General features: G+C 38.8%; 1 protein-coding gene across 1 annotated transcript in view; it reads right to left on the bottom strand.

The window, feature by feature from the left end:
- Positions 1-25074, bottom strand: part of LOC110955016 (teneurin-3) — a 753086-nt gene that overhangs the window by 404107 nt on the left and 323905 nt on the right. Inside the window, exon 4 of the mRNA XM_051945606.1 lies at positions 16014-16088. The gene's annotated coding sequence lies outside the window, so the exon portion shown is untranslated. The remainder of the gene's footprint in view (positions 1-16013; positions 16089-25074) is intronic.

Below are 25074 nucleotides of genomic sequence, written 5' to 3'. Positions count from 1 at the left end.
AAATGCAGGTGAGAGGAGCTGAAGATCAAAGCAAACTTCTTGCGCTGTTTCCGAATGACCCACTCTACCTCCTGCCTCACAACTTATGTTCTCGCTGCAAGGTGAAAGTGCTAACCACCAAGCTACTGTGCAGTTTTGATGTAATATGGAAATTATTTTTCTCATTAGTTTTAAGACGCCTCTTGTGATTTTGTTCACCACTCAAGCTGCACTGAGTTTCTCAACAACTTGATAGCCTTTCACAATGCTTTGGGCAATTTAAAAACACACAAAAAATAATATTAGATATACGTGGGATGATATAACAAAAATAATTATGACAGGGCTAAAATAATGGAAAATCCAGCAATTCAAAAAGAGTACATTTCCAAGTTGTATCATATTTCACTCATCTCATACAAATGTAAATTGTATAGTGTCTGATTCTTCTCAAATATTTGTCTGTGTACAGTCACATTCTTTGGCACACTTAAGTGAGGAACAGTTAAAAGAGGCAGATGAATACATTGCCTTGGACTAGCTGGGTGATTCTGTCAGCGTTGCTGTTACACATCTTGTCATTCTGTGAGAGACATGGAGATACAGAGAATGATGTTTAATAAATGCATTGGATTAAATATTTTACATTCTCCAGGCATTATAATGCCTAGATGAGAATGTTTGAAAATGTAAGCATGAGTGCTGCTATTGGCATTATGATCAGACTGTTCTGTTGTATCTCAGTGAAAATTTTGTATGTTTAGTCAGTACATCTTTGTTTAAAATACTGCGTTAAACCTCCAGCTTTGTTGTGAGAAACCATAACAACTGGCAAGAGCACAAACTAGGGTACTGTGACGTGTAGAATGCAACAGGCTGCAAATGTAATACGGTCTGGTATTTGGAAAATTTTCCTAGTGGGGCAGTCTTTTGATAGATTTCAAATAAATCAAACAAATCTTAACATTAGTGACATTGCTGGTGTAATATGTACCAGCACATAACAGTTGACCTCACAGCTGACAAAATTTAGCACTAAGGCTGTTAATATCTAGTGCTTATTAAAAGTATCACCACTTGTTACTGAAACATGGGTCATGAGCCCATTGCCAACAATGCAGAGAAGATGCTAAACAAAGAAAAAGCTTTCCTGGCTAATGCAACAAAGTGTACTGATAAGGGATTTATTGATGCAGTCTGCAGGTGATGATGAGGACAGTGGTGAAGAGACAGAAACACTGAAGAGCAGTGACCAGAGACCCAATGCAGCTTAAACTCATTTGCTAATCAGTCTAAAACCAGGTGAATATGGTTCTGAATAGCATGGGGAAGGCAGAAAGGGCAGGGGAGAGCAGGAAGCAGCACAGATCCATTTAGAGGTGCACTACTACTGTTATCATAAATGTGCACTAAATTAGAATAAAAAACATCATTTGTATTATCAGATGGGAGATTAAATTTAGATTATCTGTTATTTCATTACGATAAATAGAATTAATGGCAAAACTGTCACAAATAACCCTGATAATAAATTTCAATTCAGTCAAATCAAGTGTCAGACTATTATTTAAATAAGTTGAACTTTCTTCCTTTCTGTACACACAGACACCAGGAGAAACATCTTGGGAATGATTTTCATTGTTTTAATTGCAGACTAATGCATCAGAAACTGACATATCAGGTAAAAAAAAAAAAAAACAAATAAAAAGTTGAGGTCTGTATGCCTGTGAAAAAGGTCATTTAATAGCAGCCTAATTAGGAGCATGGCTTTCCGTGACATCAACATGCAAGTGCATTCTTGTGGTCAACAAATCATTGCTAAATCCACAGACAATAGCTAAACTCTATGTGGCCATTAAGGCAAGTTTGATATAACATTAATAGCAATTACTGCTAACTATTTCCAGCATTTGTTATGACATACAAGCTACTAGAATTTTTTGCATATTCCTGCTCATAGATGAACTCGCCATGACACTGCAACACAGAAGCTGTTAATAAGAAAAATAAAGGTTTTAAAGAAAGTGACCAAAATGTAACTGCTGATCGAGAAGTAACAGTCCTACACTGATACAATTGAGCATATATTTTATTGACCATCACAGCTTCACATGTAAAAGAAGTGTGACTTCACAAAGATGGGGAAGGGTATGGACAGCTTGGCAGCCACCTAAATATTCAATCAATTATTATTCCAGCAGTAATAAAGAGATACAGAATGAGTCTTAGTGCCATTAATCAGAGCTACAGTGTCCATCCTACTAAAATCATGCCACCAACACTGCAATAATAATAAATAATATGTGTGTAATGTATATGTACGAATGTATAATGTACTTTAAAAAAACGATGGGCAAGTGCCTCAGATTTGGCACGGAGCTGATCAATAGAAATGTGACTCTGGTGTTCTGTTTTACTCTACTATTCATTAATTTGAAATGATTCAATTATTGGAAGCTAAACCAAAAAGGGGGGCATACTCACTTCTGTTGCATTCTGTAAATTAGCATGGCATAAAGGTTCAGTGGTTGGTCCAGTCTAGGACATGTTCATGTCCATTTTCTTAAAATAAATAATGAAATGAACAAAAGGCTAATAATTATGTGACTTTGTTTTTTTCGCTCTACAAACCATGCTTTACTGCCAGTCTGCTACTAAAAAAAAATCCAACAGCTTAATATTTTTATGCAAAAGTCATGTTCCAAAATACAAAATTTTGATGAAATTTAGCATTTAAACAAAGAAATGAAAGAAACTCTCAATGTAACATTTCTTGAGCTGAAGAAGAGTGCCACTTTCTTTCCCTCCCCTTTTTTCTTTTGAAGGGACCACGTTAACAGTTCTCTGCAGCTGTATATTGTTCAGACTTGCAATTTGAACCAATTCCCACACTTTTATTTTATAAAAGTGCTCTCAAACTCTCAGACAAATGACAGGAACAGCAATTTCCACCACCCCCCCACCCCCACCCCCCAGAGTTCCTGCAGTACACATTACAAAAAAAAAGCACTTGCCAACAAGCGATTCATTTTTACCCTTCCCATTGACCTTTGGTTTGTTTGAAGACTTGTGGAAAATGTAATTAACACTGTGGCCTCAAAATTATATTTGAACCGCATATATCACTGATAATACTGAAAATGTGAAATTCATTTGCATATGAACATAAACAATAAATACAAATAATAAAGAATTCCCTCCTGTGACACTGAATCAAAAGCCATACTACAGAAACCTAACACCATATCTGCAGAAATTAGCAATAAGAAAACTGAAATTATTTAAGCTATAAAAAAAAAAATTAAAGAAATATATAAATTTATATAACAAAACTATTTTTTTTCTTTACAGTTCAGCATGGATTATGCTCTCATCAGCATCAGCTCACAGATTTACAGTTATAAAGACTAAATGCAAAAACAACAACAAAAAATAACATACTCAAGTCTGTGAGGTAAAATACAAATTGACCCTTGATCCTGAGCAATTTGCTACAATCAAATTATGTACTAACTGAAGGACAGTTATTTCTGCTTTCCACTCTGTTACATGCATCCACACTATTAGAAAACAAACACAAAGAGATTAGCTCTCACAAGGAGCCGCCATGAAATCAGTAAACAAAACAGTTCCATTGGCTGAGATTTCTGCAGCATATTCATACCTGACTCTATAAAACGCCCTGACTGTCGTAACACTAGCTGTTAAATCAGATACAAATAGATAGACAAATGTCAAACAACCAGTCCAGGTTGTTTGACATTTGTAATTTGTAATTTGAATAAAATTCTTCAACATTTACTGAAGCTTGCTGGCATAGGCTATCATAGGCCTATCACAGCAGACTTACATTGAGTTGACACACAGTAGTCTTAGAAGTAAATAACAGCAACATTAAATATGGCTCCTTTCTGTTATGTGCAGCATAGGGATATAAACACAATCCAACAGCCATTGATGGCACTTACTCATTATCACAGTTATTGGTTAATTTATCATTTGCTCATTTTACATAAAATATTAACAAACAACACTATAACAATTTCTTAAACTGAAGAATTTATTTTTGCAAATTTACCCAATATGTTAGTACTAGAGACACTGTTAACTGATTTAAAACACACACACACACACACACACACACACACACACACACACACACACACACACACACACACACACACACACACACACACACAAACCAAAAGCAAACTAACAAAAAAAACTGAAATTCAAAACAACAAAAACAACTGGATTGAACCAGTGAGGTTGTGTCACCTGATCCTGCTAAACAATCCGCCAAACCATGTGTTGAATGTGGAACAGCTGTCCTACGCTGATGAACTGGCTATAACCACTGACTATACTATTTTCAGCCACAGATTTGATGCTCTAGTGACTATTCTTGGCAGCAGCATGGTGTATGTGGGGTTAGGTCAAAATTAACTACAGTGTGTTCATATTGATGAAGGAGCACATTACTCAGTGTAACACTGATGTGGGTCATTCCAGAACTGGAGGACATTTGGGCTTCAAAACTGTTGAAAAATAAACCTTCTCTTGCACAGTTTTCTGCTGCATATTCATCAATAATAGGTAATAGGCTGTCAAAGGCTTGATTGGTTCAGCTTACACATTGGTGGTAAAAAATTTTGTTACATTTTTAATCTGTTGTTTGCTGATCGTGAATTGGATACTCTAAATTGCCCGTAGATGTGAATGCGAGTGTGATTGTGTGTCTGTATATGTAGCCCTGTGACAGACTGGCGACCTGTCCAGGGTGTCCCCTGCCTTCGCCTGAGTCAGCTGGGATAGGCTCCAGCACCCCCCGTGACCCTAATGAGGATAAAGCGGGGTATAGAGGATGGATGGCTGGATGTTTGCTGATCGTACTCTAATCACAGTGACAGAGTTGCTAATCCATGCTAGTATTAGCTTTTTCTCAGGAGTGGAAGTTAGATATTTAGCTAGCTGTTACTGTTGACCAAGAGGACAAAGTTACTAATAGAAAAAAGTAAAGAAGAAAAATAAACTAGAATTTGTCTTTTCCTGATCATATGCATAACAGGATAGCACGAGGTAGAATGAGGCATTCGGTCAAGGCCGACAGTGTTATGAAGATATGAAAAATGGAAAAGACGACATAGCTTTGGTCTACCCATTCTTCAGGAAAACTGTTTTCTGATGTAAATTCCAGCGTTTCATGTGATTCACTGTTTTCCTCTTCTTCTTCTACCAGCTAAAAAGGTTCTGATAACAGGGTTGTGGGACACCCATTACATGCATGATAATTATTACGTAAAATATTATATTGATTAAAAATGTCCCCACAATTACAAGAAACATCAATGAAAAAAAAAAACACCAAAAGAAAAGGACATTGAAATTTAATTTGAACCATTTTTTTTTAGATTCAATTTGGTCATAAGAGGGGTGGGACAAGAGAAATATGGCATTTTAGGGGGAACTCCTGGCTTTTTTGGTATTTTAAAAAAATATTTTCAAACATTCTTTTCTCATAGCTTTTTTTTTTTTTTTTAGATTCAGTCTCTGAACAAGTACATGTACACAGCAACTGCATGTTTAAGTATTTTGTATGTGGATTATTTGAATTTTGATTGGTGGGACATAAAATGTCCTCCAATTCTGGAATAACCCATAGCTCTTAATTTTGCTTCTCAGCAGTGGAACTCTGTGGCACTGAGGGACATTTGACACATAGACAATTCTTATTACAAGGATACAGTCACTGGCATGCTGGTGTAGGCAATATATTTGTTTTTGAGGAATAAATATGGAATATCATCATAAGAGATATTATTTCCTAACTGAAGAAAATCTGATTGAGCTAAACATGTCACATTGCTGAAATAATGAACTCAAGACAGATATATTTTGACCACTTGGTCTAGTAGGCTGGTTGAGACACATTTAGGGTTATAGTTTACGGGTCCTACCTGACGAAACACTTCGATGCAGTGTTCCTTGGCCTAGAAAAAGCTCAATCCAGAGTGTGGCGTCTCTCTCTGCTCTGCTCATACTGCACTCCATATTCTTACATATAAATGCAGTTGTTGATTTGAGCAGGTTCAGTTCAGGCTAAAGGTTACAAATGGCGTGCTGAGATTTTGATATGGTGGACCTTGTTGGGGGTGAGACACAGCCTGGATGTAAGTGCTGCCTGAGAAGGTGACTTCAGAGGACAGACAAGCTTTAATGAATTGAGTTTCTTCACATTTGGTTTTATTTATCTGGGTTTCAGGCACTAGTTCATAATTTGACTCTGTATGTGAATACAGCTTTTCATAATTAAAGTTCTTTATGGAAGTAGTGTAAAAGTTGACGTAAAAATCCAAGCTTCTGCAAATAATGGTCAAAGAAAACAGAATCTTGCAATCACCCATCAAGTTCCAGTAAATCTTGATTAAAATGTAGCTTTGTAGCAGTAAAATTGGGAGAAAGTAAGAGAGGGTCAAAACAAAGGTTGACATTTACACACACTCTTCCTCTCAGTTTTGTGTACGGCATTACAGACCTTATAAAAGCTCCGGTCCCTTTTCAGTAGATAACTATCTTTTAATTGCTATTCTTTCTCTCTTTTTTCAACATCAGTTTTTTCTTTCTTTCACACTTTGTTAAATCTGTCTGTAACAAAAGGTCAGAGTGCGCTGACTGTGATGCCGCCACTGCATGTGTTCGTGTGCAAGAGAGACGGACAGATCTATAATCGCACAGCTCATGCTCTTTGTGCGTGTCATTTGCCATGGTAACTGGGAGGTAAATGGAACACCATGCAGTCAGACAAAAGCCAGAAGAGGAGAATGGGGAAGAAGATAAAGGGAAATGGAGAGGATGGACAAAGACAAAAAGACAAGGACAGATGATAAGTCTGTCATCTTGTAAGGGTCAAGAGAGTATTCTTCTACTCTTTCTAGACAAATAGAGTCACTGAGGAACTGGAAGATAGGGAAATTTGTGTAACGGAGTGTGTGCGTACTTTCACACGGGTCTATTTGTATGCATTTGTTTGTACCACACCAAGTAAAGCTATGCATCTTTGTGTGACTGTGTGCACATATAAGTGTGTGATCTCTCTCTGTCTGGGTCAAGCGTCCTCTCTCTCAGCGTGCGGTTTCGACGCCGCACCCCTCTCCCTACCCATAATCCTTTTCTCCCCAGGCACTTCACTCTCCTGCAACTCGCCTCCATGCTGAGATAAAGTTATCACACCACGCACACTACCCTTGCTTGTCCACTCCTGTTTGTATGTGTGAGTTTCTGCGTGTGGTGAAGTATATTTTCCCAAAACCTCAACCATTATTACTTGCTCTCCTCTTTCTTTACAAATGTTCTGCAGTTGGACACGGTTGTTTACTGCATAATAAGGCGAAGCTGCTACAAACATCAGTGTATTCATGGAAAGTAATAGGAAGTGAGAGCCTGTTAATGCTCTGTGTCTGAGAAACACAATGAGCATTTTTGGAAGAAAATACAGAAAGTTACAAATGCAAACCATAACCACAACCTATGACCCATGACCTTTTCTCCTATAAGTGTGAATGTGGTTTCCTGTTTGCCTATGTTCCTAAGTTTTAACCTGTCTTTTGTTCAGCCTCCCATGACACTATAAGAAGTTGCATTATTACACTTCATTATACACTGATAGTCTTAAAGCAGGACTTAGTACCCACATGGAGTATGCCAGAAGGAGGGGAGCAGGCCATGGGGTCATTTCATTTCACCACGAACTGCGTTGTCAGGGTGAGTCTAGCATTATGCAGAACTTCCTCAGGCCTCGCTGTGCTACTCGCTTCTTCTCACGTTTTCACTAACACCTGAGTGTAACGTGTATGCACAGAATGTACAAATTATGTATAGCGACATTGCACAGTCTGCAGCCACATCTGTTTGTTACGGGGAGTGTGAAAATCGACCCCAAATGAGAGGCGCACAGAGTGGACATGAGGCAGGCCGGCACAAACAGGGTTTTATTTCCCCAAAACTCTGAAATATAACGAAAGGCCAACTATGGCTAAACTCACGACCAGTGAGAAAAGGTGGAGGCAGGCGAGGGGGAAGGCGTGCACCAGCGCTGGGCACCTGGGGGAGCGCGGCAGCTGCAGCCAGGTCGACGCCATGGCCTCTTCAGGGAGCGGCCCGGCCGATTGGAGCAGTCGGGGGTGGGGAAGACTCGCCCCAGCACTCTTCTCCTGGGGAGCGCGGCTGCGGTGGTCAGAAACGGCTGGGGACCTCGTCCACTGTCCAGTGGACGGCGGGGAAAAGAGGAAGGCTGCTCCGTTGGCTCAGTCTTTTATGGGGTCTCTCTACATGGAGACCAAGGAGGGGAATGATCCAGCGCTCCACAGCAGGCAGCGCTGGCCTTTATGGCAGAGGAACAGTGATGAGCAGCTGCTGCAGGTCCCGCAGCTGCTGCTCATTCTCCAGTCCAGTCTAAACATCTTAGAGCCGGGTTCTGCTCGAGGTTTCTTCCCTGTTAAAAGGGTGTTTTCCTTGCCACTGTCGCCTTTGGGCTTGCTCTGGGGGTCAGGCATATGGGTTCTATAAAGCGTCTTGAGACAATTTGATTCTATTTGACGCTATATAAATAAAATTGAATCGAATTGAATTCAGGAAAGGACTGTGACATTGTTACTCCTTGAGGCATTACTTAGCACAATTAAGTTCAGTGCTATAAAGATGATGCAAACATACCAATGTTTAGCTCAAAAATGCTGATTCTGTCTTCTTATTGATGTAGTAGTTTTGAGTTCTTTTGTTCAGACAAAATGAATAGATAGATCTTGATTACCTTGGACGTTTCTGAAGAAGGTGAGAGCTCTATCAAGGTAATCAACATCTATCTATTCACTTTGTGTCTGAACAAAAGAACTCAAAGTACTATACCAATGTTTAATTTATGCAATGTTTAGTATATTCACCATCTTAATTTAGTTTGTCAGCATGTCTCCAGTAAATAGAACAATACAGATGAGGCTGTCTAGTTTAGGTTGACATGAAAGGTCAGAAAGTCTACTGTTTACTCCTAAAAACAAAGCTAATTCTCAAAATCTGGTCTGATGATGACCTGGATCGTTATTCTGTTATATATGGGACAGAGAATCAATTACAACACAATTGTAATTATAGTTTTTTCATTCATTTTCTAGGGACTGTGAATAATCACACCAGATTTAATTGTATTGGATGCTCAAAGTCATCATGGAACTGCTGGTTACTTGAACCACTGGACCTGTGAACTGACCGTGACTGCCTGAAGAGTCAAAATCAAGAAAAGAAAAAGAAAAACACATAATTCTTCAAATTCCGTTTTTGTAAAATACTGCCAAAAAGAAAGTTTGTAAGTCACAAGGAAAGAAACTGGGAGGAAACAAACATACCTACGAAACAAAGATAAGAATAGACTTTCTGAAAGGAACTCTGTGGAGATTTGCTGTGAACGCCAAATGTCACGTCTGCATCTCCAAAGCTTTGGTTTGTCCTAGTTTGGTTTGAGATGCAAAATGCAGAGCTTAAAAGATGTACCAGACTCATTTTTATGTGAAAAAAACAAACAAACAAAAACAAAACAGGCAAACAAAAAACATCACTTCTACTTTGTGCTCTGTTTTGTGACTTAGCCGCAAAGTAGAGCTGTAACAGTGAAGAGCAGTCCAGCCTGACTAACCAAGCCACAGATTAATTCCTTCCCCTCAAACTCTGCCCATTGGTATGGTTACTGTTGGGAAGTTTGAAAGAGACAAGTCATAACTTCAAACAAATACCCAGAAGTGCTTCCTAAAAAGCAGTGAGGTGTGTTCCATCATAAAAAGGACTCTTTTGGCCTTTTGGACCTCTTTGGTATAAAACATCATAGACACACCATGGATGCAACGGATGTACCACACTAATCTTACAGGATTCCTGAGTACTGATGTTCAAAACATTTTCATGCACTTAGTTTCCGCTACAGTTTGGACTGGCCAATGTATAATGTTGCCAAATTCAGCAGAAATTCAGTGCTTTGAAACAAGAAATTCAAATTTCAAATTCTGTTTTTAGATGGGGAAGAAAACTTGATACCAGTGACTGATTGCAAAGCTTCCAGAGCTCCTTAGAATGAAAAAACAAAAACAAAAAAAAACTTTTAGAGCTTCAATGTATTGTGTTTTTGCTCTGACAATTCATAGCTTCTTACACTGTAAATCAGAATCTATTGTACTGACAATCCTGTAGTCCTTTTCAAACATGCGACATGTAACATTGATGAGATTGGACAGTACATCAAGTGATGTGAAATGCATAATAATGCACAAATACATGACAGACCAAACCAATAGCAGCTGATCAAACGGTCCTAACTAAAAGATAGAAAGAGTTTATAATTAAATATATAGCATAGTTTTCTAAACACTGAAATTTTTGTCCATGTGTGATGATAGTCTAACTACTACTTTACAAATCATAACATAAAGGTTTTCCTAGTCCTATGGGGAAATCCACACTGTGACTTGCCATTAGATCCTTATCAATTCTGTTTCTATGTCAGATATAATTTTTGATTGTTAGTAATTAATAAAATTACCACTTTCTCAAGTTCATATACATCATTCGCTCTCATTTTGGAGACGCTCATGTGGATCATATGGCAGCTGTAAGATGCTGCATGTATTTAAAAAAATCAGAGGAAAGACTCTTACTAACAGCTGGAAGCAAATAAACAATTAAAAAGAAATGAATGTCTTTTGGCACTAGTACTAATTTAACAATTATGTTGTTTCTGGCCACGTCACTCCCATAAAGTAAGAAAGATTTAGAAGCGCAATAGAAGCTCATGCCTCAAACTCCTGCTCTTAGTGGGTTTTTTTTGGAAAGGAAAGGAACCAAGCAGAGAAGAAAGAAACCCAGGTCAGGATAGAAAGCACACAGAGAGTTCTTCACACCTGAGAGTTTGTGATATAACAAAGTCTTCAGAGGTTTGGATAACAGGTGCCAAATGTCAGCAGCTCCATCTCCACAGAGCTGCTTTTGGCCTAGTTTGTCTTGAGATGCAGCTGTATGCTCTGTCATAGAGATGGCAAATAAGCACCAGAGGGGGTTCTGATACACACACACACACACACACACACACACACACACACACACACACACACACACACACACACACACACACACACACACACACACACACACACACACACACACACACACACACACACACACCCCACACACCCCCACACACACATAATCCGCCAACAAGAGATGCACAATGCATATGTGTGCACACAAGGTTTTCCAGGATACACATAGAAAACATAATTTAAAGCCATCATAGGCATATGTACAAGCATGTAAACATGAACACACACACACACACACACACACACACACACACACACACACACACACACACACACACACACACACACACACACACAAGCATACACACAAAGAGTACGCACAGTGAGATGCTGTACCTGGAGTGAATAGTAAAAAATAGGACAGCGTGGATCCACACCACCCTTGGTTGTTGTTAGGGACAACTGTCAGAAACTTGTATTCTTTCTTTCTCTTCTTACCCTTTGAGGAGAAACTACTCTTTTAACATGACAAATGTTACTACTTTAGAATTCAAAGCAAGGACAATAAATATTAATATAAAGTATAAAGTATAGTTTTGCACATTTTAATTTTGTGAATTAAATGTTACAAAGGCTCATATTAAATAAAACACATTACACATGCATGCTAGATTACATTTCCTTATGGCAAGCATGATCTGTAATGACAAAGACTTTAAAGGAAATTATCATTTATTTGGGGAAAAAAACATTCTATGTTGTTGGAATAGAATGTTTAAAATAATTTTAGGATATGTGCAGGTGAATTAAGTTGATAAAAAGCCTTTAAATATCAATCACAAATAGAGACATTATCCATGATTGATTGCACAAGGTCACCTTGGTTGTATCTGCTATGTTAACTAATTGAATGATGAACCGCTATCATGTCATGTGTATAGCCATGTATAGCATGTACTGTGTGAAAATTAGAATGGGACTTGAGTCACTCAGCTGGAACCACATAGACCTAATATGGCTGACAAAAAATCAAGCTATTCAACATATGCAGAGCTTGACTTTATGTAGCATGTAAAACCCAGTGCTGGGATTGGTTTAGTGAGCCAACATGCTAAGAAGCTGACTGGCTGTCTTGTTCTGGACAGAGCATTTTAATTGGTTACTCACTGAGACTGGTTGTCAAGGACGTCATGTGTTGTTGTAGAAGTGTCTGCAAGGCAAACCCATGAAGAAATGTCTTAATCTCAAACGAGAAAATTTTCCATTGCAACAGCCAGTAAACACGCAATGGGATTACATTGCTGTCTTCTGATGTTATTTCTTGTAATAAGCTGAAGTCGAATTAAAGATGACGATCGCAGTACCCAATCAACTCTTGACATGTCTTGCAGAGCACCAATCTTGCAGCAGCAGTTTAGTGTGATAGACATTGTAACAGAAGACACGATTAAAGGTTTAAGTTCTAGTAGGAAGACTGAGCAAAATGACAGTGATGATTTCAGAGTCTTAGTTAAATTCTAGAGATCTAAAGATACAGGTCAAAGCTGCAGATGACTGTAATTGTCACATCTATGCAGCTACATTTCCTCAAGACAGTACTGATGAATCATGACTTTAAAACGTTTTGCTGATGCTATATGAAGTCTCTCTCTCTCTCTCTCTCTCTCTCTCTCTCTCTCTCTCTCTCTCTCTCTCTCTCTCTCTCTCTCTCTCTCCCTCTCCCTCTCCCTCTCCCTCTCCCTCTGTGTGTGTGTGTGTGTGTCTGCCTGCCTTTACTGTGGTGAAATAAAGTTGATGAGATAAGCCAAGTGGTCATATTTAATGCTGTGTGGGAGTTTGGTATACAGTCCAATAAAGTTTGATTTCATGCATATTTGTGTAAATAAGTTACTAACAAGAGACTTGGCAGTCAACTCATTCAGTAGTCTGTGATTTTATCACTGGTTGGTCAGATCAGCCAGTGATAAAAGCATTTTATGTACTGCCCTGCTTTTTCTTGCTTTTACATCTCTGATTTTCTGTCTGCCTCTCCTGTCACTGTCTAATAGACAAACAGGAAAAACCATCAAAACAAACAAGCAAACAACCAGAAAAGATATTCACCAATAGAATCACTGTGATGCTGCACCTTGGACATGCAAATCTGGCTGTGACCTTGATAATCAGAAAACACTCCTACTGTATCTCGGTGGAGACCAAACAATTCTGCACGGCTGAATTTGAAATTTGAATATTAGACAAGACATTTAAATAACTAAATTTGAGAAATACTTTTTACTTTTTTATCGAGGAGTGAATCTAAAACAAAGGGCCAGCGACTGGAGGACAGAGAGAATCAGATGACATCAGCACCGAGTAAAGGAATCAGAAAAGAGTGGGATTTATAAAAAAACAAAACAAAAAAAACATGACCCTCTAAAACCATTAGGGACATGGAGGGAAGCAGGTTCGTACAATTTTAGGAAGCAAAGAGAGTGTAACCCCTACTAAAGTTTTCTTCATTTCTTTTCAGTCAGAAAAAAAAATCCCATTTAAAGTGCTTCAACCAACATAAGGGCAAAAAGTCGAATGTATTGGTCTAAATATTACAGTCCTTCACCTATCCTGCCGGCAATCTTTCATAGAAAAGACATTTCATTGGAATCTGAAAAAATAAAGATGGACTACAGAGTAAGAAAAAAAGAGCTTTCCATCAACAGGTTGTGAAAGGATGAGTGCTTCAACAAAAATCCAGATGATGTGAAGTGTAATGCAATGCAGGCTGAAAGCACTGTACCGTCTTCTCTTGGTGTGCTTTGTCATGTGTATTTGTGTTGCGGCCTTCATGAGCCATCACATCTCCAAGCTCTTACAAAGTGAATGGTCATGGGAAACTCAGTGGGCGGCACACAGACTCCACAGGGGTACCCAGCTCTGCTAGACCCCCCAAGGACAAGCAGTGTCTCTCTGTCTGATTCTGTTCCATGGCAGAATGTCGCCCCTCGGGCACCAAGTTCATTAACATTGGAAAATCGAGGTACGGCGAACGTAGCATACTATTTGTATCATTTCTTATTCAGCCATTTTGTGCCACCAGGACCAAACCAGAAAAGACTTGTTCGATCTTGAACCAGTGTTTGCTGAGTGCCCTCAATTTCTTATGATATTGAACAAATTATCTTCTTTATTTTCCCATTGCTTTTACTTCAGCCGTCATGTCTGCTTTTTAAACGAGCGACTAATTTCCATCAATGAGTTGCCTGATTTTGCTCTGCTTCTTTTTCTTTGCTTCTTTTTAAAGCTTTGTTTTGACTTTTCACAGTTTAATTTCTTTAACTTTCACAATATCCTATGCCTTAGCTATCCTGTACATGTGGTTGTCTTCATAGGCGTTTATCGTTACACTCATTCCTCTCATGTATTCATATGTCATGATTGCATTTAGCTTTGTGTTGTCAGTCTCTCTCTCTCTCTCTCTCTCTCTCTCTCTATATATATATATATATATATATATATATATATATACATATATACATGTATATGTATATATATGTGTACACACACACACACACACACACACACACACACACACACACACACACACACACACACACACACATATATACATTGATCTGTTTTTCATTGCTTTGAAAGTAAAAACAAATGGTTTGAGTCCTCACAGTTTAAAAAAAACATCCATTCTGTGACATTTAACAACAAATAAATATTGTTCACAACTACTGGACGATCCTCAGAATTCAAAATTATATTTGACTTATCTACAGATATGGACAGATCTTCCATTACAATTTCTTTGCAAGGATAACATATATGCACTATGTGCTATGAAAGACATGAATGTATTCACGAAAAAGAACGAAATCAGAAGCTGCCCATCTCACTGGTGTCTTGACAGCTTTAATTAAGTCTGAATACATCTTTGCTTTAAACTGTGAAGATGTTCCAAAGGTTATTACCGTATCATGTGAAGGCACCATCACAGTGTCATGTCACATGGCAGAGCTGGCAGAGCCCTACAACATGTTATGCACTTCTCAGTGTTAAAGCAAGATTTTTTTTTTTACTCAAGTGTGTAGGAGTTACACAGTTTGACCCCCACACAGTCAGCCAGTGTCTATCTGACAAATACATTTCATGCTAGATCCTCTCCACAGTCAGCCATTTTGTGTCAAAATGGCTAACCCCTGTAGATCAGCTGCTCTTCTCTGGTCTAGTATTATTCCACGGTTCCGTCTCACACTGCAGGGGGCATATTGTGTCCTGGTCACTGAATGAAGTTTGCGGCATTGAGCCCCTATGGCCTTTAAATGTCTCTCTGTCCAACCCTATTTAATGCCTTCTTGTCTCCCACTAGGCGACCATTTTATGTCAAATGGAAGAGGACCAGCTGAAGACTCCAGCGTTATTATCATTTTAAATATTGCCTATTTCATTCTGCCATAATGTCAAGTTTCAAGCATTTCATGACATGACAATTTGCATTTGAGTGTCCACCTGTTGACCTTGAAGAAGATCAGTGTTTTTATTTACAGTATACAGTCAGAACAAAGCACACTTGTAAAAAAAACGTTGGTCATGGCAGTCGTAAGTGTCCAGTGATTGCTATAATTCTGCAACTTCTATGATGTGACTGGAAGCCAAGCATCTTTGTCACCAAGAAAGAGTCATGGATTTTGATTCTTTCATTGGTTTATTATAGATCTTATGGAAATATGACAAAAGTGCTGGGCCAAAACTATATATACCAGTTACAAGTCACTGGAAAATCAAGCTTGCCATTATATATATTCTTTTTACAAGTGTATGAAAACTTTTGTTTGCAACTATGTGTAGATATATGTATATACATGGAAGGATGACAATGATCAATTTCTTCCGAGAGTATCAGAGAGGAACAAAACTGTGAAGGAATCAACAACGAATTTGCAATAAACTAGCTGTATTCAAGTCACCCACCTTTGAGACAATCAGAGAAATGGAATCCACTGGTTCCAGCCAAGAAGGGGTGAATCTGTCTGGAGTAACCACCACCTGAAAAAACAAACAAACAAGGATTTGTATCCCAGACACTAGAATAGAAGGGCCCCTCCTCATAACTCAGGACCTATGTTGAGGGATGGAATTTCTTTTTTTTTTTTTGGAAAAAAGAAAGAATTGATTTCAACAAATACATGTCTTGTCTGCATTTTTCATCAATTCACCTGTTTGAATGTACAGCCAGTCCAGTTCTGACTGCAGTGTCCTAAAACCAACTGCCTAACTTTGTGCAGGTCCACCTCATGCTGTCACAGCTATGACCACTGGGACATGGACACAGGAGTTCTGAGGGTTTCCTGTGCTATTTGTCACTATGACGTTGGTTACAAATCCATTGGGTCCTGTGGACACTGGGGTGGAGCCCCCTCAGATTAGGCTTTATGGCACCTGATCAGGGTGCTTTGGAGGCTGGATCAATGTCTTGGGCTGTGCGTGGTGTTCCTTAAGTCATTCCTGAGCATTTTCTGTAGCGTGGGAGTGCACATTATCTTGCTGCGGGGACGCTGCTGTTGGGGAGTGCCATCAGCACGACTGCGTGCTTGGTGTGCAGCAGTGTGTAGGTGTGTGGTATGTGTCAAAGCAACATCCAGTCAGTCATCCTGTCAGTGGTCTTATTATCATGGTTGATTGATGTATGTCAGAGAAAGAAGGATAGATCAAAGAAGCAAACAAGAAAAGCACTTAGAGAGCGCAGTACTCCGCCAAGGCTGCTCAGTCGCTGTATGATAACTGGCGGATGAAATCTTAAAGAAAAACTGAGGCATAAACCACGACACCATAGAATGGGCCATTTAATACAGATGTACCCACAAACAAGATGACCTTGCGCTGAGCACAGGTGTGTGTTTTGCATGATACCGAATCTGTGTATTATGCAGATACCAAATCGCGTGACCTAAGTGGGCGGTGGGAATTGATGGGACTTGGAAACATCCCCACAATTTAATCAACTGTTCCTTGTATCATCGGATAAGTCATGATAAGTCCACAGTGGTCTATTTGAAGTAGGATCGCAATCATGTGATCATCAGCAGGAAATGGGAAGTGCAGTAAGAAGGAAGTGACGTAGTGTTCACTTGTCACAGAGTGACACCAAGCCACTCTGTCACAATGGTACAGAAATCTTTAACAAATCCATGGATCCAGACTATAAGCTGCATCACTGCCAAACTTTACTCAGCTGATCCTTGTGTCATTTCTGACCTTCCCTGAAAATTTCATCCAAATACGTAAGTCCAGTTTTGAGTAATGTTGCTAACAGTCAAACAGGCAGACAGACAGACAAACATACGCCGATTGTCACATAACTCTGCAGGTCTTTGGCGGAGTAAAAACTAAAGCAAGAATGGATGAGAAAATGGTACATAGGTGAGATGAGGTGAGGATATACCATCCATGTACACAAAGGAGTGCTACAAAGCAAGTGAGTCTGTTTTAACTATGTTTGTGATATGGAGACCAGCTGCAGGGACAGACAGGACCAGGGGTGGTGTGAGGTTGCGGTGTGGGCGTGTACACAGACGCACACACACTCAAAGACCCCCTGCCAATACAAAAGGGGCCAAGGCAGGCTCTGTATTGGCTGATAAGCGACAGCAACACTGCTCTTCTAATTTGTGTGTGCTTTGCCTGGACCTGGAGTCCATTAATAGTAGGAAAACACAAATACCTGGAGACTGAGACAACAACTTTATTCAAAATTACATGAAGTCAGTGTTGTCTTGCCAGTGCCAACTAAAATGTCTTTCCTTAAACATTTAAATGTGTTTTTTCACATGACATTATGTATTTTTCTTTATTAAGACAAGAAGTGTCATTTCACTTGGTTCACAGGTGTTGTAGTTAATAGTCATCAATTGAAATCATGCTGATTTGAGTTTGTGATCTGAAAAAGTACTATAAGGCAAAAGGTGAAAATGTGTGTGTCATGACTTTTGTGAACTTGTGTGAGCCTATACAATTTTGGAATATTAATAAGCTAATACAGAATAAAGAATGGGCAACTACTCTCTAAAACCTTCATTTCTTGTTGCTTAATTTGTTTTCAGTCATGATGACTCCTTTGTGTACCTTTGGCAAACAGGCTATGGAATTAGTAGTAGTTTTCCCCTCAAAATGTTACTTCTGATTGGCCTTGATACCAAATTTTATGTTTTGATAAGCCTGATCATCTTTACACGGCATTTATTCCCAGAGCTGATCTTAACTTTAAAATTGAAGTGTTATCAATGAAACAATCTGCCTCTGTGAACGAAAATGGAAAATTACAAAGATTTGCTTTGCTTTATTTACTGTAGTGTTCAAAGACATGATAATCTGTACTAAAAAATGCCTTTTGTTGTTATTACTATTAATCTATTTTTGCTTTAAAAACAGCTTTTTAGGGCTGGCATCCACTTAACCAGCATAATGAGGTTGTTACATGAAATGCTTTCCCAAAACGTCCTACAAGTACGGTTGTTGGATGTGTTTTTCTACACTCTGACGTCCAGCTCATCCCAGCCATCTCAGTTGGATTTACGTGGCTGACTGTAAAGGGCAGGTCAAACAGCCCAATAAAGCCTTGAGATTTTTAAGTTCACTGTCCTGTTGAAAAGCAAATGATGCCCGCACGAAGCTCAAACCAGATGTCGCTGCAGAATGTTGTAGCTATCATGCAGGTTGAGTGTGGCTTGAATTCTGAGTAAACCACTGCAGTGTCACCATCCCAGCCTCTATGCTTCACAGTGGGAGCCAGCCATGCACCTACCATCCATTTACCATCTTTGAGTCTCACAAAAGCAGGGTGGCTTAAATCAATAATCTCAAATGTGGAGTCATCCAAAGTCCAGATTTCCACTGATGTAATCTCCTTTCCCAGGGTTTATTGGTCTGAGCAGTTATCTTTTTCTTATTGGTATCCCTCAGTGTTGTTTTCTTGTTTTGTTATTTTTTGCCTTGCAACAATTTGTATCAGAAGTTCAATATTTGAGCTTTTGATGGTTTTCATCATTGGCCTTGAAAAAACAATCAAAGTTTTGCAGACAGGTTGATCTTCATATCTTCAACCTTACATAATATAGATTACTATAGCAGCTTTATACTAACACTGCATTGGCACAACAGAAGCGATAGTCTTAAATGCATTAACAAGGCCAAAAATTCTGCCTACTGACTTCTGACTATGCTCAAGTGTTTCTTGAAAGCCATTCCACTTGGAGACCTCTTGGTGAAGTTATTGATAGTGGTGTATGAAAGTTTCAAGATTACAACAGCAACTTTAAGAATTTAAAAGATGAAATGAATTGTGCTTTACTTGCACTTTTACTCTTACTAAAAAGCCATTTGTATAATTTCAGATTTTAAATGTCCTCAGTGTTGTTATCCTATGTATAAAAAATTGCAAAACTCTTGAATCGACAGGTGTGTCCAAACTTCTGACATTTACACATTTTTACACATTTTGTAGAACTGACATACTGTTTTCACAATATGCACTAAATATTGCGTGTTGTGTAATAAAGACAATATTACAAAACAAATATGTATTCAGACTTTTAAAAAATCTGCATTTTCCATTGTAACACATATAGTTTAGGCTACTGTCATGGTGCATGTAATGCAGAATATCAAAAGGAACACTCATTCTCTCTTTTAAATGAGTATTTGTATACTTAACACATGTGGCAGTACTGGGTTTTGTAATTTGATAACAGTTAACAACTAATGACTATTTCATTCCCAATGGCAAGTACTGTAAATGTAGACATCTGCCAACAGTCAGTGTTGAGTCATTTTAATCCTGACTACAACTTTTCTTACACAAGTTTAAGTGACCTAAACTTAACCAAAAAAACAAACATGATAATACACTCAACTGATAAATAATGTCTCTGTTGTTAAAGTGCGGTGACTTGATGGAGAGGAGGGTGATACATAGCAGAGGTGGAAAAAGATAAAGATCAAAGATGTCTTAGAGAGTAAGAACAAACAGATACATCATGGTTAAATATACAATAGTTCATGGAAAGTATTAATAGTATCTATATTGAGACAGTCTCTTACTCATATGCTGCTTCTCTTCTTCTATTGTTGTAAAAAAAAGTAAAACTTTTCTTGGAAACTTCATTGCACAAGTAAAACATCTTCTAACCTTTGAGAAGTTCACAGGCAAAGTATTGCCTGCCTAAGTTGCCTTAGGTTGCATATTGATTGCATGATTTCACATCATAAGAAGATGAGGCAGCATAACAAACCATCTGTGCAGCCTACACTATTTGTTCTGATGCCTTCATGTTGATGTTCCTAAAGACACCCTCTGGTACAAATCAAGTTTTTTCTTTTACTCACTAGAAGGCATATCAGGAAACATTATATCAGAAAAATAAGCTGTCCACAGCATGACTGAGCACTTTGATCTTAGAATTGCAATTTAGCAATAGCCAAAATGTCAAACATAACTAATCCTGTCAACTTGTAGGGCGTGACTTTTGTTCATTTTGTTCTTCCTCAAAATATTTTTTGTTTGTTTGTTTCAGACAGCTACAAGTGAATAGTGCAGAGGGACATCTCAAACATTTTGTAGTCAGAAGGGATCATCATCAGGGAAAATAAACAAAACTGTTGTAAAACAATGGTTGATGACACATGAATCCATTCAATACCCACACGAGCTTCTGTAACTCATTTTAATCTCTTCTGAGTCTTGAATTCATTGCTTTAAAAACAGCAACTACAAAAAAAACATACTTAAGCATGTTTTTGGGGTTTACTTGGACAAACAAATGGAACCCACATGGCAGCAGAGTTGCAACTGACATCCTGCTTGTTTTTATCCATATCTGTAATATCTACCACAATTATTTTTTAAAGTTATGTTTTGACATTTTTAGTCAGGGACGGATTGAACGTTATGTCATTCGGTCGTTTGACCGAAAGGCTGGTCCACATCTGGGCCAGTGCGCTGGTATTTATTAAATAATTTTGTTTATTTATCCATATGCGGCCGAATGGGATGAACCATTCATCAGCCCTGTACAGGCACGCAGGTCCACATGGGTCACACCACACGCACGCTCAGCCCCGCCCTCAGGTGACAGCTCTGGGCTGAGTAGAGTTTAGACTTGATATCGTGGTGTGTGCAGTAAATCCCAGCCAGGAAGTTGGAGATGGAGAAGAACGTCAAAAAAGGTAAAGGAGGGGCTGAAAAACTCAGAGAAAAGTGAAGAAAAGCTCTCGAAGCGTCGGCTGGACAGAGTAAAACAATAACAGAAATGTTTGCTGTAGCCGCTGCTGGTCCATCACAGGCACAGGGGCCACCTGTTGATAAAGACGCTGAGCCAACAAGCGAGGATGAGGATGCAGATTGATGTGAAGAAAGCAAGGCTGGAGTGGTGAGCATAAAATAATCCTGCATTTCACTATATCTTCGAGGATGTCTGAATATGTTGCCTTTAGTAGAGAAATATCAAGCTGTTAGCATCGGTGGAGTAAACTCTAAGCCCAAGCCCATGGTCTATCCACGGTAGCCTTAGAAGCTAATTGGCTACTTAGCCAAATGTAGCTGTCTCCTGCAATACAAACGCAGCTCGTATTGGGCGCAACAAGGAAAACAAATTAATTCGGCCATAGTATAGAATTGCCTGAACTTGAAAGAAGTCACACACCCAAGCACACCCTGGCTAGTTAGTATTGCCCTGATGACAGTACCTGAACAACACTCAAGACTTTGACTTTTCTTGTCCTCGTGTTTTTGAGTCGTTTCCATGGACGCATCCGCTGACAAAATGTAGCTGTTCAAACTAAGCTGCCAAAATATTCAAATGTGATTTATATTCTTCCATCTGCATATTATATTTTTCCCCTGATTGTCTTAATGTGTGTTTCACAGGTAAAATGTTTGAAAAAGGATTTTTTTTGGTATGAATTGTAATCAACTCTATGAGCTGGTGTCTAAAGCGTGTGTGTGTGAATAAAGAAGACTACAGTGTAGTGCTCCATAATAATAATAATAATAATAGTAGTAGTAGTAGTAGAAGTAGTAGTAGTAGTAGTAGTAGCCTAGTAGTAATAGTAATAATAGTAGTAGTAGTAGTAGTAACAATTTTAATAATATTAATAATAATAACGCGTTTCATTTGTAGCCTACTTTACATTTCTTTGAGAAATCTCAGTGCTGTGAGATAACAGAGGGCAAGAGGGAGAGAAAGAAGACAGAAGTCACAAATTAATTGAATTGATAAGACAGGTGTCTTCATGGTTTCAAGATACTTTTTTTTGGGGGGGGGGTCGATTGCACAGGTGGGCTGGTCTGGTCCAAAAAGTCCCGGGCCGAATTTGACTCCCAATCCGGCCCTGTTTTTAGTTTGTCCAATACTTGGAGGTCTGACTCCATTCAATCCTCAGTCCTCAACGCTGTCTTCTCAGTAACGTACAGGAGAAAGCTACAGCCAGGCAACATTACAGGAGTGGCCTGAGCTGACAGTAAGTTTATAACGACATTGTGAAATAAACAATGGCGCAACATTTCTCCTGTTTCACTTAAAAGAAAAAGTTGAAGTTAAAATGACTAACATTACTGTCTGTGTTCAGCAACTGTCCTGATGTCATGTCACTCTTAGTTCTACTTTGTCAGAAAATACTTTGTGACACAGGCTGTAACAGCAACTCATTGTGTGTGTTGTCATGGAGGAACATTACTGTCGGACTATTTGTGACCATTATATATTTAAAATGCAACTCTGTCAAAGATGACATGTTTTGACATCTGAGAAAGGTGACTCTGGTTTTCATTTTGGTTCATATGAGTTACGACTTCATGGCAAAGAAAATAGTGGAATAGAGAAAATGTGATTGAACATTACAGGGCATCAGAGGGCTGCATGAATAATGTTTTATATGTAAAACTTACCCCTAATTTGCAGCAAAATGAAGTATTAATGTTTTGTTGCATGTTTTTGTACTTGAAAATTCCTCTTTGTTGTAACAAATACTAAAGGAAAAAGTTGTTGTAAGCGTTAAGCGACCAAAAAATAGTCATTATATATTTTTAAATTAATCGTCAGAAAAATCAGTTTTTGGTATTTCTTTCTGCCAAATATGGGAATCAGCATCAGCCTCAAAAAACCCATATCGGTTGGGCCCTACAGTATATCAAACATCAGAATATGATGATCCGAAATGTGATCTGCCTGATGTTGACCGAGGTGAGGCTGATGGTGGCTGGTAGCAAGGTCTGAGTATTTTTGACAATGATGAGCTGATGGATTTTCACAATCTCTAGAGATTATTTAGGATGATGCAAACCTCCCCACAAAACATTTGTTCATCTGTTGAGTAATTAACCAGATGCACCAGATGCAGCACATTGTCAGCTGGGACAATGTGTCATTCCACCGTTCTACTCTGGTACAGAACTGGTTTCAGCACCATCCACAGTTTACAGTACTGTACCTTCCACCATATTCTCTATTTTTAAACCCCATCCAAGAGTTTTTCTCGGCATGGCGGTGGAAGGTTTATGATCTCTGGCCCCAGGTTCAGGTGCCCCTCATTCAAGCCATGAAAGACGCTTGTGACCAAATCAACACCACAGCTGTGTAAGGATGGATCCGTCATTCAAGACTGCTCTTCCCACGTTGTCTTCCAATGAAGATATTATCTGCAATGAAATTCTATGGCCAGATTCAGCTAGGTGAAGAGATGTGTAGTATTTACAGTTTTTTTATGATTGCATAAACACTAAAAACAAAAGAATCACATGATTATCAATACCTTACACTCAAGGAGCAAAACATTGGACCAGATTTTCACCACTATAAACACAAAGTCAGCCTCACACTTTTTGCAGAACAATACACACAGTCATTTGCAAAACACTAAACACACTTGTATACATTAGACACAGAAGTCTATCATGATGTCACTTCCTTGCAATTCCACAGCACTGATGGACAAATCACCACACTCATGAGCCATTTGGTTAAACACCCACATCAGGTGTGCAAACACATGATTGCTTTATTGTAGACACACCAATCAGGTTTGAGCACTATAAAAATGCAACAGGTGAGTTCACCTGCTTTCCACCAAAATGGAAGCAGCCAGAGGAAGACGAGTGAGGATGAGAGGGGGAATCTGTGGAGGACGAGCAGGAGGTAGAGGCAGAGGTCGAGGAAGAGGAAGAGGAAGACCTGAAGCAGGAGGAGAACAACCTCAAAGAAGAAGAGGACCAAATTTGTCTAATGAGATTCGAGCAACACTAGTTGATCACGTCATGAATCATGGATTGACGCTGAGGGAAGCTGGACTAAGAGTTCAGCCAAATCTTAGCAGATTTACAGTGGAATCTTTCATAAGGACATTTCGACAAGAAAACAGGTAAAAAGAAAAAAACAGTTGTTAACAGTTACAGTAATCAGCTGCTTGCTGTATTGTATGCACCATATCGACACTTTTGATACCTCTTCCTGTGTCATTTTATAATAGCTTAAATGTATTTTTTTTCTACATAGGATTGAGGGCCGAGAACGACAAGGAGGAAGGGGACCTATACTCACACCAGAGCAAGAGACAGAAATCATAAACATGGTTTTGGCCAATAATGCCATCAGGCTCAGAGAACTTCAAGCCAAAATTATTAGTGACAACACCCTTTTCAATAATGTCCATCAGGTCTCTCTGACAACAATAGCACGCATCCTTAAAAAACATCAAGTTCACATGAAACAACTGTATCAAGTACCTTTTGAGAGGAATTCAGAGAGGATCAAACAGCTGTGGCATGAGTATGTGGAGGTATGTATTGTTCACTTTAACATTGTGATGCTACATACTGCACACGTAATAATTTTTACATGTAAATTTACTGCATACTAGACCTATGCTGAACTACACAATCTGGTCTTTCACTGTATTTCAGAGAGTTTTACAAATGGATGCTGAGGAAATCCCACATGAATTTATTTACATCGATGAGGCAGGGTTCAACCTCAGTAAAGTC

The sequence above is a fragment of the Acanthochromis polyacanthus genome, chromosome 3 (assembly GCF_021347895.1).
Source record: "Acanthochromis polyacanthus isolate Apoly-LR-REF ecotype Palm Island chromosome 3, KAUST_Apoly_ChrSc, whole genome shotgun sequence".
In the NCBI taxonomy this organism is placed as follows: Eukaryota; Metazoa; Chordata; class Actinopteri; family Pomacentridae; genus Acanthochromis; species Acanthochromis polyacanthus.
This window is presented reverse-complemented; position numbering and strand designations above follow the sequence as displayed.